Below are 14321 nucleotides of genomic sequence, written 5' to 3' on the forward strand. Positions count from 1 at the left end.
ATTTCTCTTAACTAAACAAACAACTAGAAATTATACGTATGTATGTGTATGTACGCGCGTGTGTGCGTGTGTATATGTGTGTGTGCGTGGGTGTGCACATATGATTGTGTATGCGTGTGTGTATATATATATATATCATCTGTTATCTATGCTACATCTTGTTTGTGTGTATACGTGCACTTATGTTTGGGTGACCCAATCCATGTATGCATATGTGCTTGGATTAGAAAGGAAACTTCAACCAATGTATACATAAGGTGGGATGTATGAATATGTATGTGTATGTGTGATTGTGAGTGCATGTGCCCATATATATATATGGGTGGATGAGTGTATACACATCCGTATGTATGTGTGTATATATATATATACATATGTATGCACATGTATGAGTGGGTAAATGTGATCGTGTGGATATGGATATACGCGTATGTGTGAGCCCCTGCATATGTCTGTGTGTGTGCATGTGTGTGTATGTGTATGTGCCTACATAGTAAGTGGATGTTTGTGAGTGTATGTGCACATACATATATGTGTGTACATATATGTGTGTATATATATCTTCTACCTATTCTCCATCTTACTTGTGTGTTTGTGGGTGCGTGTACGTATGCCTGAATGATTAAGCGCATATATACATGCGTGTTTTGGTTGGAAAAAAAGTATATATATATATATATATATATATATATATATATATATATATATATATATAAAATAAAAAAATAAAAATAATTGTTAGCAGTGGATGTATGCGAGTACGTGTGTGAGTGTGTAGGTGGGTATGTATATATGTATGCTCCTACATATATTTCTATGTATGTGCGTGTGTGTATGTGTGTGTGCCTGCGTACGTGTGTGTGTGCATGTGTACATGTACATGAATGTATATGTATGCGTGTGTGATTGTGTGTGAGTGTATGCTATACATGGGGAAAGAATGTCTTTAAAAAGAACCCTAAAAAACCCATAAAAACCTTCACCATATGGACTAAAAACACTCTTTGAAAATAACTTTCACCGGACACTTTGAACACTTACAGTTGGAGTCAGAATGTCTGAGCACACGCATCACTCTGAAAAACATATTTAATATCAGCGGAAGTGACTCTACAAACTCCCATTTTAAAGAAAAACTTTTTACGAAAACATCTGAAGAGAGCACACCCTAAGCTCGAAACGCGTTATAAAAATATTTTAAAATAAAAATATGATGAAAACCTTTAAAAAAAACCCACAATTGTTGATGGCTACACTCTTTTAAATATATATTTTTTCTCTCGTTGGAACTACACAACCATCACTTTAAATATATATATATATATATATATATATATATATATATATATGCTTGTGAAAAGTTATTAAAAGTCAAATACCGACAAATTTTGAAGCGAAACGCTTTAACTTTATTTTTGTCGCGGGTTTTGTGAATATATCAGCGATATTTTGTTCTGATATGTAATTTACAATAATTGATTCCTTTTTTACTTCATTCTCATGAAATGATATTTAATATCCGTATGCTTTGATCTTTGGTGAATTACTTTGTTCTCTGCTTAGACTGTGCTGGCTTGATTATCACAATTAATTACTACGGGGGTTTTAGTTCATTCTGGTTCCAAAACAGTCTTTAGGATATTTTTAGGTAAAGTGCTTCTTGCGCAGTATGTGTGAGCGCAATAAATTTCGCCTCACACGTAGATACAATCTGCTGCTTTTTAGATTTCCATGAAATAATAAACCCATTTTCTGATAGTCTGAAACAATATCCAGATATACTTTTTTGCTCTTTGTCGTTTCCCCAATCTGAATCTGAAAATCCTTCAAATTTTAGGGACTTGTTGATTTTCTAAATACTAGATGCTGTGCCTTAGTTCCTCTTAAATTACGAAGGACTTGTTTAGCTCTGTTTAAATCCTTCATTGTCGGTTTTGATAATTTTTGTGATAATTTTGTTACTGTGTTGCATATGTCAGGTCTCGTAGCAATCATTAATTGGATAAGATATCATTCAACGGTATAATTTATCGTCGATTATTTCAGATTCTGTCTCTATATTTTTATTAATATCATTTTCGACCGATGTAGAGCGTTTCTTGCATTCTTGCATACACAAATTTTAATAATATTTTATCAATGTACTTCGATTCATTTTAATAATTCCTTTATCGTGAGTAAATTCTAAGCATAAAAACTATGATATTTTGTCAAGATCGGTAATTTTGAATTTTTTTTATTTAATCTGTTAACCGTTAACATTATGTCACAATTTGATGCGATTAAAATGTCATCGACCATAAAACCAAAATCAGTAGTTTATTGTCTTTATTTTGGGTATACACACAGGGGTCAACTGGACATTGTTTGAATTGTTGTCCAATCATATAATATCCACCCACTATTTTTATTTTTCATTATAAATCCATCTGGAGTGGTAATATAAATTCCAGACTATTCGGGTATTTAAATAAGCATTTTTATGTCCGTTTAATGGATGTTTAGGTTATATTGCGATGCGATTTTCAAAAAAAATATTTTAGTTAAAAAAAAAAAACAAGGAAAAGAAGTTTCATTTTAACATTTAATTAACAAACTGTATTTGTCATCTTCGTTAGTAGCTTTTGTAGATGCGTACAAGAGAAAAATGGGTTAGTATGTTGAAGTGTTCTTGTGTGAAGATATATATAATATACTGCCAGCTTGTTGAAGAAGAGAACAGTTCAGTCTCGTTTACACGCGTGTTACACGTCGGTAGGAGGAAGCCGGTTAAAAGAGAAAGAAATGGCAAAGTCTTCAGTGTGTTAGCGTGCGTGAGTGTGAGTTGTATGTTCTTTAACGTGATAAAGAATGTTCGTTTAGGTACAGCACGTGGAAATAAATGAGAGTTCGAAGAGAGCCATTGTTAGCTCGTAGTACTCACGTTCTGCCGGGGGCTTTCGCTGCTCGGCAGGGTCAAGATCAAAGAGGGTTAATGGTTTCAGGTTTCGCCTTTTATATATTCTATCACGTGATAGAGAGCTGGCTTGTCATTGGACAAGCCAGGGAGAAAATAGATTTCAAATCTCGAAGTCGCGAGAAGTAGCTTCTGCCTGGATGTCGGCAGCTACATTCTGATCGTCATTAAGTTTGTGATCGGTGAAAACGTAGAAAAACATTCTATATTATATATGTAATATTATTCTATATTATATATGTATAGGGAAGGTCATTGGGATTGCTAGCAGCGGAGGGGTGTTAGTGTTATGGGGAAGGGAGGAGAGTGTGCCAGTTCTGGAGTAAGAAGTTGGAAGGGTTGTGTATGGGGGAGGGAGAGGGTTAGGCTAGTTGGTATGTTGGTGGTGTTTTGAAATGCGATTTTATTAAGAGTATGTTTTTTGCCTTTTTATAGAAATAGCTTCAAGGATTGTAAGTTTCTTTATATTCGTTTCGTGGTGTAGTATTTTGTATTGTTAACCAAAATGACTCTGAAATTCGAGAGGGGACAGTGATGCTTTTGTGTAAATGTTGGTAGATGGCACTAGATTAAACATCATGGCATGGGGAGGCGGTGTGATAATGTGGTGGTCGGATGACCGACGTAACTATTACTTGCATTGTTATTATAGAAGTTACATTCCCCAAGGGGTATTTGAACTGATAGACGACGTTAATACGTTCTAGTAGTTTTAGTGGAGGGGAGGGATTGTTTTTAATAATTAAGTTTTGTATTTTTAAGTTTTTTATAATAAATGATGAATCTAATGTTATTGTTGGGTGAACGTATATATGAATGATGTTTTTTATAGCGAATTCTTCTAACTTAAAGCCCGGATGCATTTGATTGCAGTAGAAAATGTTAATTATACTGGAGTTATGGTTTTGTGGGGTATTGCTGTTAGTGGTTGTTTTGTTTAACTTCTGGCGCGTGGATTTTATTTGTTGGCCAACGATATAATTTGGGAAACCGTTGTTGATGAGGAATTGCTTAATATTTTTTTTAGTTCGAAGAGTAGTATTCTTTTGTTGCTCGGTTGAGGAGGTTTTGATGATGGCTATTGTGTTACTACGCGGCTGATCTTTCAGACAGTTCTGATATTTCTATCAGATAGTATGAATTCTACTGAAAATGAACTTAAAATTAAAGATGAATAATATTTAGTTCTTGAATTTGGTGATTATTATTTCTTAATTTTAACTTAAACTACAGTTTTCATATCACTGATCGGATATTTTTATAACAAGTTGACGGCAAGAAATAATACGGTACAAGGGCGATAATCCTGTAATTTCTTTCTGTGTTTCTATCTTCTTCGTTCTTATTCGTCTTTATTACTTTCTACATTTTTCTATATTTCCTGTTCTTTATTCCTTTGTTTTTGTTTTTTAAAAATTTTTTTTTTATTTACTTCTCATTCGTTGTATCTTCTTATATATCTCTTTCTACCCTTTCCTTTCTCACACACACATGCCCACACATACACCCACATATGCACGCATCATGCTTTCCTTTAACCATGGTCATGTGAAACTTGTTTCCGATGAGCGCGTACATTACAATCGGACGGGAGAAGGAGACGAAGGGGAAGTTTGGTTCAAAAGTGTTGAAAAGTTTCCATGATGGTGGCATGAGAAGCAAGGAAAGTTTTGCAGAATGGAGCCTCCATGAATCATCTGTTATAATTATGTCTATATTCGTCTGAGTGTACTATATATTTGATACAGAATAGACCAGCTGCCGGATACGGACAAATTCCAGAATGGAGATGGGGTTAAGAAGGGGATTGAGAATTAATGAAATGTTGGCGAAGAGGAGAGATGAGTACAAATGACAAAATGTATGAAATATCTCGAATGTTCGTGTCTTGCATCAGATTACGTTTCTCTAATTTAGAAAAGTTTCATTCTTCTTTCAAATTCGTCCCTTCCAATTTCTTTTGATTACTTAAAGCAGCTTCTAATCTATAATAGTTTTGCTAAGTTCATGTTGGTTTGAACAAAATCTTAAACGAATAATATGCTCCTCGATGCTCATGTTGCAAAAAATGTATATATTCTTACACTCGCCAATGATTATACACACAGCTTTCACACAGTGACCAGTGATTTCCATTGATTTCAAGTGACAGTAAGTCCCCCAAAAAACTCTATACACCCTTAATGACTTCTTGGTCGTACAGATTTGTAGGTGCTTCCAAGCATGACCGTGCGAGGTCTTTTTGAAGTATCTTTGTCGAGTTCAAGTTTAAATCGAATTTGTATCACAACACGCGTAGATTAAATAAATACATTCTTTTGTATGGATCTCGTTTTGTTTCAAAAATATTTACGGAATGTTTTTTTCACGATTAATATTGTGATTGCCAATCATCACCTTGATCCATTAAACCCCAAACTAACCCTAACCCACTGTAAATGTTGCTTATAATATGTTTGTGCTCTGTCGGTCTGTTTGTTCTGGACACAAATGTAAACAAAACCCTAAAAAAAGATCAAACACCTTTCTTGCTTTTACATAGAATTCAATATTTTTACATTTATTTTATACTCTTGTTTTACAGAATATTTGTATCTTATTTTGTATCGTTAATGGATTCCTTTCATTCTATTTAGATTTTATGATGAATGTATTTATGTTATATTGATGAAAATAAAAATCACAATTAATCAATTAAATCAGAAGTAAATTGATCGGAACAACACACACGCAACCCCCCACCCCACACGCACAAATAAATAAAAATAAACTGACAAATTCTTTTAATCGAAAATACTTGGCCTTAATCCAAGATATAAAAATATATTCTTTTTAAAATCAAATCAACGATATTTTCTCAACTGATTGCAGTGGACATCTACATGACTAACCTACGATTTGTTTACATATGTAGAGGATGGATTCTGTTAAAGATAAGCATAACATTGTAACGGCAGTGCATATCGACATTTCGGATATGGTTGGTTCTGTTCAGATCGATGCCCTTGTCTTTGCTTCTTTCGTCGACGGCCAACACTTGGAGTTCTACAAAGCAATACATCGCGCGAAAATTCGGTAAATCTTCATCGCAAATTGATTACTGATTCATGGCAGTACGCTATTTAAACAGTGTAGTATTGATTCGAGTGGTAAAAACGTTTACTTTTTGTAGTATTCGTTCATCCTTTCTGAGCAATACAGTACTATAAAAAGTAAAGGTTTTTCTTGTTAATTTGCATCAATATAGGTTTATTTCTTTTCAGCATTTCTTTAAGGAAACCGAGTGGAGTTTCTTATTAACTGCAACAGTTAAGTGGTTGTTCTCGCGCTGATTGTAAGTACGAGTTTGTCTCGTTTTTATCTTTTCTATCATGAGTGTGATGTTAGTACAGTTTGTGCTTCAGCTAACGACTGATCCGATCTCCTTGACTTCGCTTTTATGAAACGAAGAGCCTCATTGAAAAATCGTGTTCTCTTTTTTAATGGTCTCTTTCATGTTTGGTAAACTATGTTTTGTATGCTTTTCCTGGTTTGTTCAAAATAACAAAATAACGTATTGAATTTGGACAAACAGTAACTCAGGGTTTTTTTTTTACCAAAAATAAATGGGTATTTCTTGTCACATTATTTGCAGTGTTTTAATAAAACAACGAATTAAATTCGGTTAGAACACGCACACCTCCAATCGGAAATAAAGGCCCAGTTTTTATGTTATAAAAATTACCAAATAAAACAGAATATATATTTCTAATCACCGGCTTTACATTTCTAGAAAAATAAATTTCCATAAATTATTTCCAATTCAAAAATGTCAAAAAAACAAACAAACTTCTACATAAAAAAGTAAAGTGGATATGCTCTTGTACAATGTGCAGGGGCATAATGTTAATCTATTAACCTAAGCCCCAATGTGTGTTTTCAGAAATTATGCTTTAATTTCATCTTCTTTCAAGTATTCCTACATTTTCTCCGGATTGCCTGTTTTTTCTAAATAAATATCCCAAATAGAAGTGGTTGCCATTTTTACTCGCTACTAATCATCTTCTCTTACATCCTTTGGTGCCTAATTTTTCATGAAATAATGATGACCTGAACACCATTTGTGTTTCACTTTTCACGATAATGTTTCTTTTCTTTTTTTTTTTGTTATCTATCGCACATTTTCAATCGAAATAATGACTTCAAGTTTTATTCATTCTTACGGTCGTTTGAAGTGCTTAATTCAGATACTTTTTATACATATTTGGGATTAGAGAATTAAACTAACAAACAATTCACGTAAAAGGAGTCACAATGGCGCTTTTGTCTGGTATCTTATTTTTTTTGTATAGCGTAATTTTAAACAAACATGTTTAGTTTTTTTTCCCGTCTTTACAAAGTATTTCAGTTTACAGGAATGTATTATTATTCTCCAATATCCGTTTTCTAATTATATGTTTTTTTTTTGTGTGTGTGTGTGTGTGTGTGTTTTCTAGTGGCAACAAGCCTTCTTTCAGTGTTAGGGCTGGCGTTTCTTGACTAAAATGAAAGAAAAAAATCGGCAACTAGATTTATCTATTTTACTTTTACTTGATAAGTATACTAGGCTTTTTTTGTTTTGTTTTTGTTTTGTTTTTTACTTATGCGGTCGATTATAACTTTGATGTAAGTAATTTATTTCTTACTTACGAAGTAGTCAAAAATATTTTTTTTTACTTACGAAGACATCATAAGTGTTTTTTTTTTACTTACGAAATAGTCAAAAGTTTTGACTATTTCGTAAGTTTTGACTCAAAACTGTTTTTTTTTTTAAATTATGAAGTACCACAAATGTTTTTTTACTTATGAAGTAACACAAATCTTTTTTTACTTACGAAATAATCACAATTTTTTTTATTTATGAAGTAGAAGTAGTCACAAATGTTTTTTTTTTTACTTACAAAGTATCATGCGTGTGTTTTACTTACGAAGTAGTCACAAACGTTTTTTTTACTTACGAAGTAATCACAAATGTTTTTTTTACTTACGAAGTAATTACAAATGTTGTTACTTACGAAGTATGAAAAACCATATTTTTACATACACACAAATGTTTTTTACTTACGAAGTAGTCGCAAATATCTTTTTTACTTACAAAGTAATCACAAACTTTTTTTACTTATGAAGTAATCACAGATGTTTTCTTACTAATGAAGTATCACACATGTTTTTACTTACGAAGTATTACACATGTTTTTTTTTTACTTACGAAGTAATTACAAATGTTTTGTACTTACAAAGTAATTACAAATGTTTTGTAGTTACAAAGTAGTCACAAATGTTTTTTACTTACGAAGTATTACCAACCTTTTTTTTTCCTTACGAAATAATCACAAATGTTTTTTCCTTACGAAGTAGTCACAAATGTTTTTTACTTACAAAGTATGACAAATGTTATTTTTACTTACGAAGTATCACACATGTTTTTTTTATTTACGAAGTAATCACAAACTTTTTTACTTATAAAGTATTCACAGCTAACTGGATAGCTTCCGTATATTTATATCTGATCTACCTATGCATTCCATGTTTAAAAAGGATGTGTCCTCTGTATAATCAGACCTGACTCAATGGTTAATTGTAGGCATGGGCCGATTCATGCAATCAAAAAATTCAAACAAAAACCTAACAGCCAGCCATGGTTCTCCCCTGAATGTGCTGCTGCTATCGCGCATAGAAATCACTTTTTCCATAGCTACCAACGTAATAGATGTACTAAGATTAAAGCTGCTTTCAGAACTGCCGGCAACCACTGTAAAAGAGTAATAAAAAAATGCAAGAGAGATATACGTTCAGTTCGTTAAATCCAAAGTAGCTGAGCAGTGGCTTGGTTCCCACCAGTTTTGGCAAATAACAAACACGATCCTGCACAGAACCGTGCGTTCTATCCCATCATCAATGGACTTGAGATCATCTCGTCAGCATTAGACAGACAAGGCCAAACTATTTGCCAAGAACTTTGCTGCTAATTCTACCCTATGCGACGAAGGCCATCAACTCCTCGTATTTCCTCCTATAACAGACAACACGCTATGCAACATACAAATATCTGTGCGTGAGGTCGCCAAGCTAATCAAGAACCTTGATTCCAGTAAAACAACGGACCCTGACAGCATTCCAATTATAGTGTTGAAAAAGCTTCAACCAGAACTTGCCCCCATACTAACAAAACTGTTTAACTGTTGCTTTAAGGAAAAGTGCTTCCCAACACCCTGAAAAACTTCATCAGTATGCCCTGTATTTAAGAATTCAGGTGATAAGTCATCTCCGTCTCCGTACAGACCAATAAGTCTCCAGTGTGTCATGAGTAAGTTGCTGGAATCCATATTAAATAAAGTAGTTAACCGCCTCAGCAGAAATAACCTTCTTAGTGACATGCAATATGGTTTCCGTTCTGCCAGATCAACAGCAGATGTGCTAACGGTCATATCTCATAGGATTAGTGAATCTCTTGACAAAGGCTTCATTTCTAAGGTAATTGCTCTTGACATATCAAAGGCCTTCAATAAGGCCTACTTCACAAGATTTCCAGCTATGGTATAGCTGGAAATGTTTTCTCAATTATTAAATCATTTCTCTCTGATAGGCTCATAAGAGTAGTGGTTGATGGACAGAAACCAGAGGCCCACAGTATTAATGCTGGAGTCACTCAGGGGTTCATACTGGGCCCAACTCTCTTCCTGATCTACATCAATGATCTCCCAAAACACATACTTAAATCATTCGTTGATATCTATGCTGATGACACGACCATCTATGGCAACACATCAAAGGCCTCTCTGATTCTCTTTCCTCGGATCTTAAGCGCATGGTATAATGGGAGAAGAGGTGGCTGATTACTTTTAATGCATCTAAAACCAAGCTTCTATCTTTACATCATTAACGCTCTGATCCCCATCTGGCATCAATCGAAATGGATGGCTCTCGTCTAGGGGAGGTTCCATGTTTTGATAAGCTTCGGGGTTTGACCTTTACTCCTGACCTGAAATGGAACACGTACATCAAGTTTGTTGCCAAGGTCGCTGGAAAATGGTGGGATCCTTCTACCGCTCCAGAAAATATCTCACTGCTGATGCAATTCTCTATCTCTATAAAAGCCAAGTACGTCCAAAGATGGAGTACTGCTGCCACATCTTGGCAGACGCTGCTAAAAACAGCCTATCCTGCCTTGACAGAGTACAAAAATAAACTTCGTGGCTTAGTGGAGATGCCCTTTTCTCTTCCTTGTAGCCTCTCTCCCACAGAAGAGACGTTGTGAGCCTGTCTTTGTTTTATCGTTATTTCCATGGCAAGTGCTCGTCTGAGCTCTAATCTCTGGTCTCCCCTCGCTAATCTTTCACGAGAAACACTCATCTGGCTGAAACTACTGTCAATAATTTTCCCCACTTTTTATCTGTGCCTAAATCCAAACGTAGATTCCATGGACAGAGCTTCTTTCTCAGAAGTGCACGATTGTGGAACTCTCTTCCGTTCGCCTGTTTCCCACGTGACTACAATTGGATGTCTTCAAATCCAAGATAAACAAATTCCTGACAAACCGCCCCCTTAAGTAAGACACTCTATCAAATCTCATATCTCATTGATTACTGTACACGCAATAACCCTTATCCCTGAGTGGCCTCCGGGCCTTGATAAGTGGTGATCCCCATGTAAAAAAAAAAAAAAAAAAAAAAAACGTTATTTCTTCCAACTCTGACTTGCTTGTTGATGCTTATGACAGCGTATATCTTCCCTGGGTTATATTGGAATGTGTAGTTGTATTGCTAAGCGCGTAGCAGGAGTTTCTGTAGCCGTTTGGTGCCTTTGATAGGGGCCTTTTTCTGATTGCGACGAGGTGCTTGTGGTAAGTCAAAACTACTTTTCTTCCGTGGCTATAGTGGTGAAAATTTTCTAGGTCACTGCCAGCATCTCCTTGCTAATCTGTGCATACCTTTTTTTCGACATCTGATAAGGATCAACTTGAAAATATCAATCTGTATTAGTGCTAGTCCTAACCCATAGTCACATGCATCATCCTCGAGAGGCAGTTCCTTGTGGGAATCGTAATACATAAGGATGGATGAATTTGTGATTGCTTCTTTTACAGTGTTGAAAGCTACTTGTTGAGAATCTGACCATGTCCACGGAACATCTTTTTTTGTCAGATTCTGGAGGGGTTTTGTCATTGTTCCAAGATTTGGAATAAATTTCCCTATGTTGTTTGTCATGCCTAGAAATCTGCGGAGAGCTCCAATGTTTCCTGGTGCTGCATATCAGTGATAGCCCTCACTTTTTCTGGGTCGATTCCAATGTTATCTTTGGCGTTGCGATGGACCATGAAAGTGATCGCGTTTAGTCCGGTCTCTAGTTTTTCTCGGTTAAGTTTTACTCCTATTGTTTGGCATTTCTGGAGTAGTTTGTGGATCCGCCTGTTATATCCTTCTTGGTTTTCCCATAAATCACTAGATCATCTACAATAATGACAATTCCCTAAATGTCTTTCTTTGGAAAGTTCAGACCAAATGGTAACCGACGCCAACAGTATCGGCCAAACCATATCTGAAAGGTGGTCAGAACACTGGATGCACCATCAAGCTCAACATGCCAATATCTTGATAGAGACCCACTTTTGTTATTTTTTTGCATCTCTCATGTTATGAAAGACATCCTCGAGAATTGGTATGGTGTAGTTCTCCCGCATGAGTGCTTTGTTGAGCTCGTGTGGATCCAGGCATATCCTCATTGTTTCATTTTTTTTGTGATGACAACTTGGCTAACTTACGGAGTGTGTTTTTCTACTGGTTTAATTACACCTAATTAACTCTTAACTCCTTTTTCAATTCAGAACGTATGGCTATAGGTATTCTCCGATTGGGCATTACAACTGGTATTGCATCTGGCTTAAGCTGGAGAGTGGCAACACCTGTCAGTTTGCCAAGTTGATCATCAAACACCGCCTTATAGTTTTTCTCTATGTTGACTGCTGCAACACCTGTGGAATTTCTTCTGTTTAATCTCCAGAAGGCCATTTGTATTACAAATTCTACTGAGTAGGGTTTTTTTTCAGCATACACCGAGTAGTTTCATCAGAGCTTTGTTCCACATTAATAAGACCCCGTTATAATTTCATCCTCTTAACAAACTTTTCAGGGCGAGTATATATAGATGCACCTGTGTCAATCTGGAAAACAACTTTCTTTTTTATTCAGAAGCATCCTTTGCCTGTTTTGTCTTTGGCGTTTTATTGCATTCATCCCGTGGATGTATTCTTCATCCTCTGATGATGATAACGATGACGATGACGATGATGATGATGATGATGTGTCTAGTTGATGCACTCATGGTGAAGGTGCAACACGCTTCTTGCTTTCATTCATTCGTGCGTTGTGTCTCTATTTTCGCGTCGTTCTGTTTTTGTTGAGACACTTGGATTCGAAGTGTCCCTTCTCGTAGCATGCATGACACAGTTTGCCATGGGCTGGGCATTTGTGTTTTGGTGCGTGTGTATAGCCACAAAATAGGCATTCCATTTTGAAGACTGGTTCCTTTACTCAATTGGTTTCGTGTACTCTTATCACTTGGGCTGTATCTAGTCCCATTCCTTGATTGTGGGTCAAGGCCATTTCACCCACTCTGCACATGTCTATACTCTTCTGTAGAGTAAGGTTCTGTATTTTTAGCAGATTCTACTTGGTTAACTGGTCACGGGCACTTTCTACAATCTGGTCCCGCAAAAGTGAGCCATTGCATCGAACGCAGAAATTGCACGTCTTCAACACTACTTTTAGATCATTGTAGAACTTATCAAACGCCTCTCTCTCTCTCTTACCCTGTTTCCTCTGACGGAACGCAAATCTTTCATAAGTTTCGTTGAGAATTCCGACAGAATATTCCTCCAGTGTATGTCCTCCACAGTGCGCTCAATCTTCGGGGTGTTCAAATTGCATGCCCTGGTATATTTTCATGGCGTCATCGCCCAGGCAGTTCTCAAGTATAGCAACTTGGTTTTCTCGTGGTTTATGATCCAAACCTGTCACTAACGAGTAGTTGGACCATCGACTATGAAATATTTTCCAGGACTCTACCTTATTCCCACTAAATATGAGTCGTTCTGGGTCCTCAATGTGTAAGCCAAACATATCGCTAGTCAAGAAGACGGTATTAGTTGCAGTAGTCATATTTTGTTCGGCGGACATCACTGTGAGACAGACGTGTTCTGTTTTGTAAATTAATCAATGCAGAGACGAAAAAAAGTTTAAGCAATAATCACTTGCGACAGCAACTCGATAACATAACAACAACAACAACAACAACAACAGACTGTAGAGATCACCAGTAGCAGTGTCAGAAAACGCCATTAAAAATGCGTGATAAAAAATTGAATAATTCGACCTCCTATCTTTGGAAGCTTATAACTACTTGAAAAATGTAATTCAAACCCTAACCTTTTTTAATCAAAGGAGCAAAGATCAAATTAAAAAAAAAAAATAACAGGTTCAATAGCAAATTATGCAATATTTTTTTTTAATCGGTTTTCTTTAAAAAAGATTTAAAGAAAATCAACAAATTTTAATTTACTTCGATAAAATATATGTATATATAGATTCCAAAAAATCACTTACCTATAAAAAATATTATTCAATGGGTACTTCTATTCTTCATTGTTAAGAATCCATATTTATATTTTATATTCCATGTCTTTTTTAAATAAAATACCTTTTTAAGCGAGTATTAAAAAATATCCCGACATGAGATGTTTCACAACTAGAATAAAGGGAGACAAACGCCGCCTTTTCTTCCAATTGGGAACTTCGGTGGCCTTAAGCGCCAGAATTAATCTCCCTTTCTATTGTTGGCTGGAAACAAAAGTCAGTAAAAATGGGCCACCGTAGTGAAAAATAGTCCCATTTCACTTATCAGTTTTTGCCGATAAAAGAAAAAAAAAACAGTCGACCGATTTTTTATTTTTATTTTTTTAATCTCTTAAAGAAATACATGAGTTTTTGATTTAATATATTTTATTTCTTCTTTATGGAGTGAATTTTTTTAAAATATCAAAGAAAAAATATTGAATGAAATAGAAAAAATTGTTTTAATTCTACGAAATTTTCTGAACAATATAACAAGATTTCACCTAAAAAAAAATTCAACGTGGTTTAAAATAAAAGGTTTTATACTTTGGACTTTACAAGTAAATTTGCAAATAACTGTTTTTTTGTTGTTTTAAATTAGCTTATTTTATTTATTTATCTTTTATCTTCAATTTGTGATATATAAATTTGAGATGAGAAAATTAATTATTTTCATTTTAATAGACATTTCAAAATGGGGGGGGGGTGAATTAAAAAAAAACGCTTGTCTAGAATAT

The sequence above is a fragment of the Euprymna scolopes genome, chromosome 2 (genome assembly GCF_053919585.1).
Source record: "Euprymna scolopes isolate OS-2025 chromosome 2, ASM5391958v1, whole genome shotgun sequence".
Classification (NCBI taxonomy): domain Eukaryota; kingdom Metazoa; phylum Mollusca; class Cephalopoda; order Sepiida; family Sepiolidae; genus Euprymna; species Euprymna scolopes.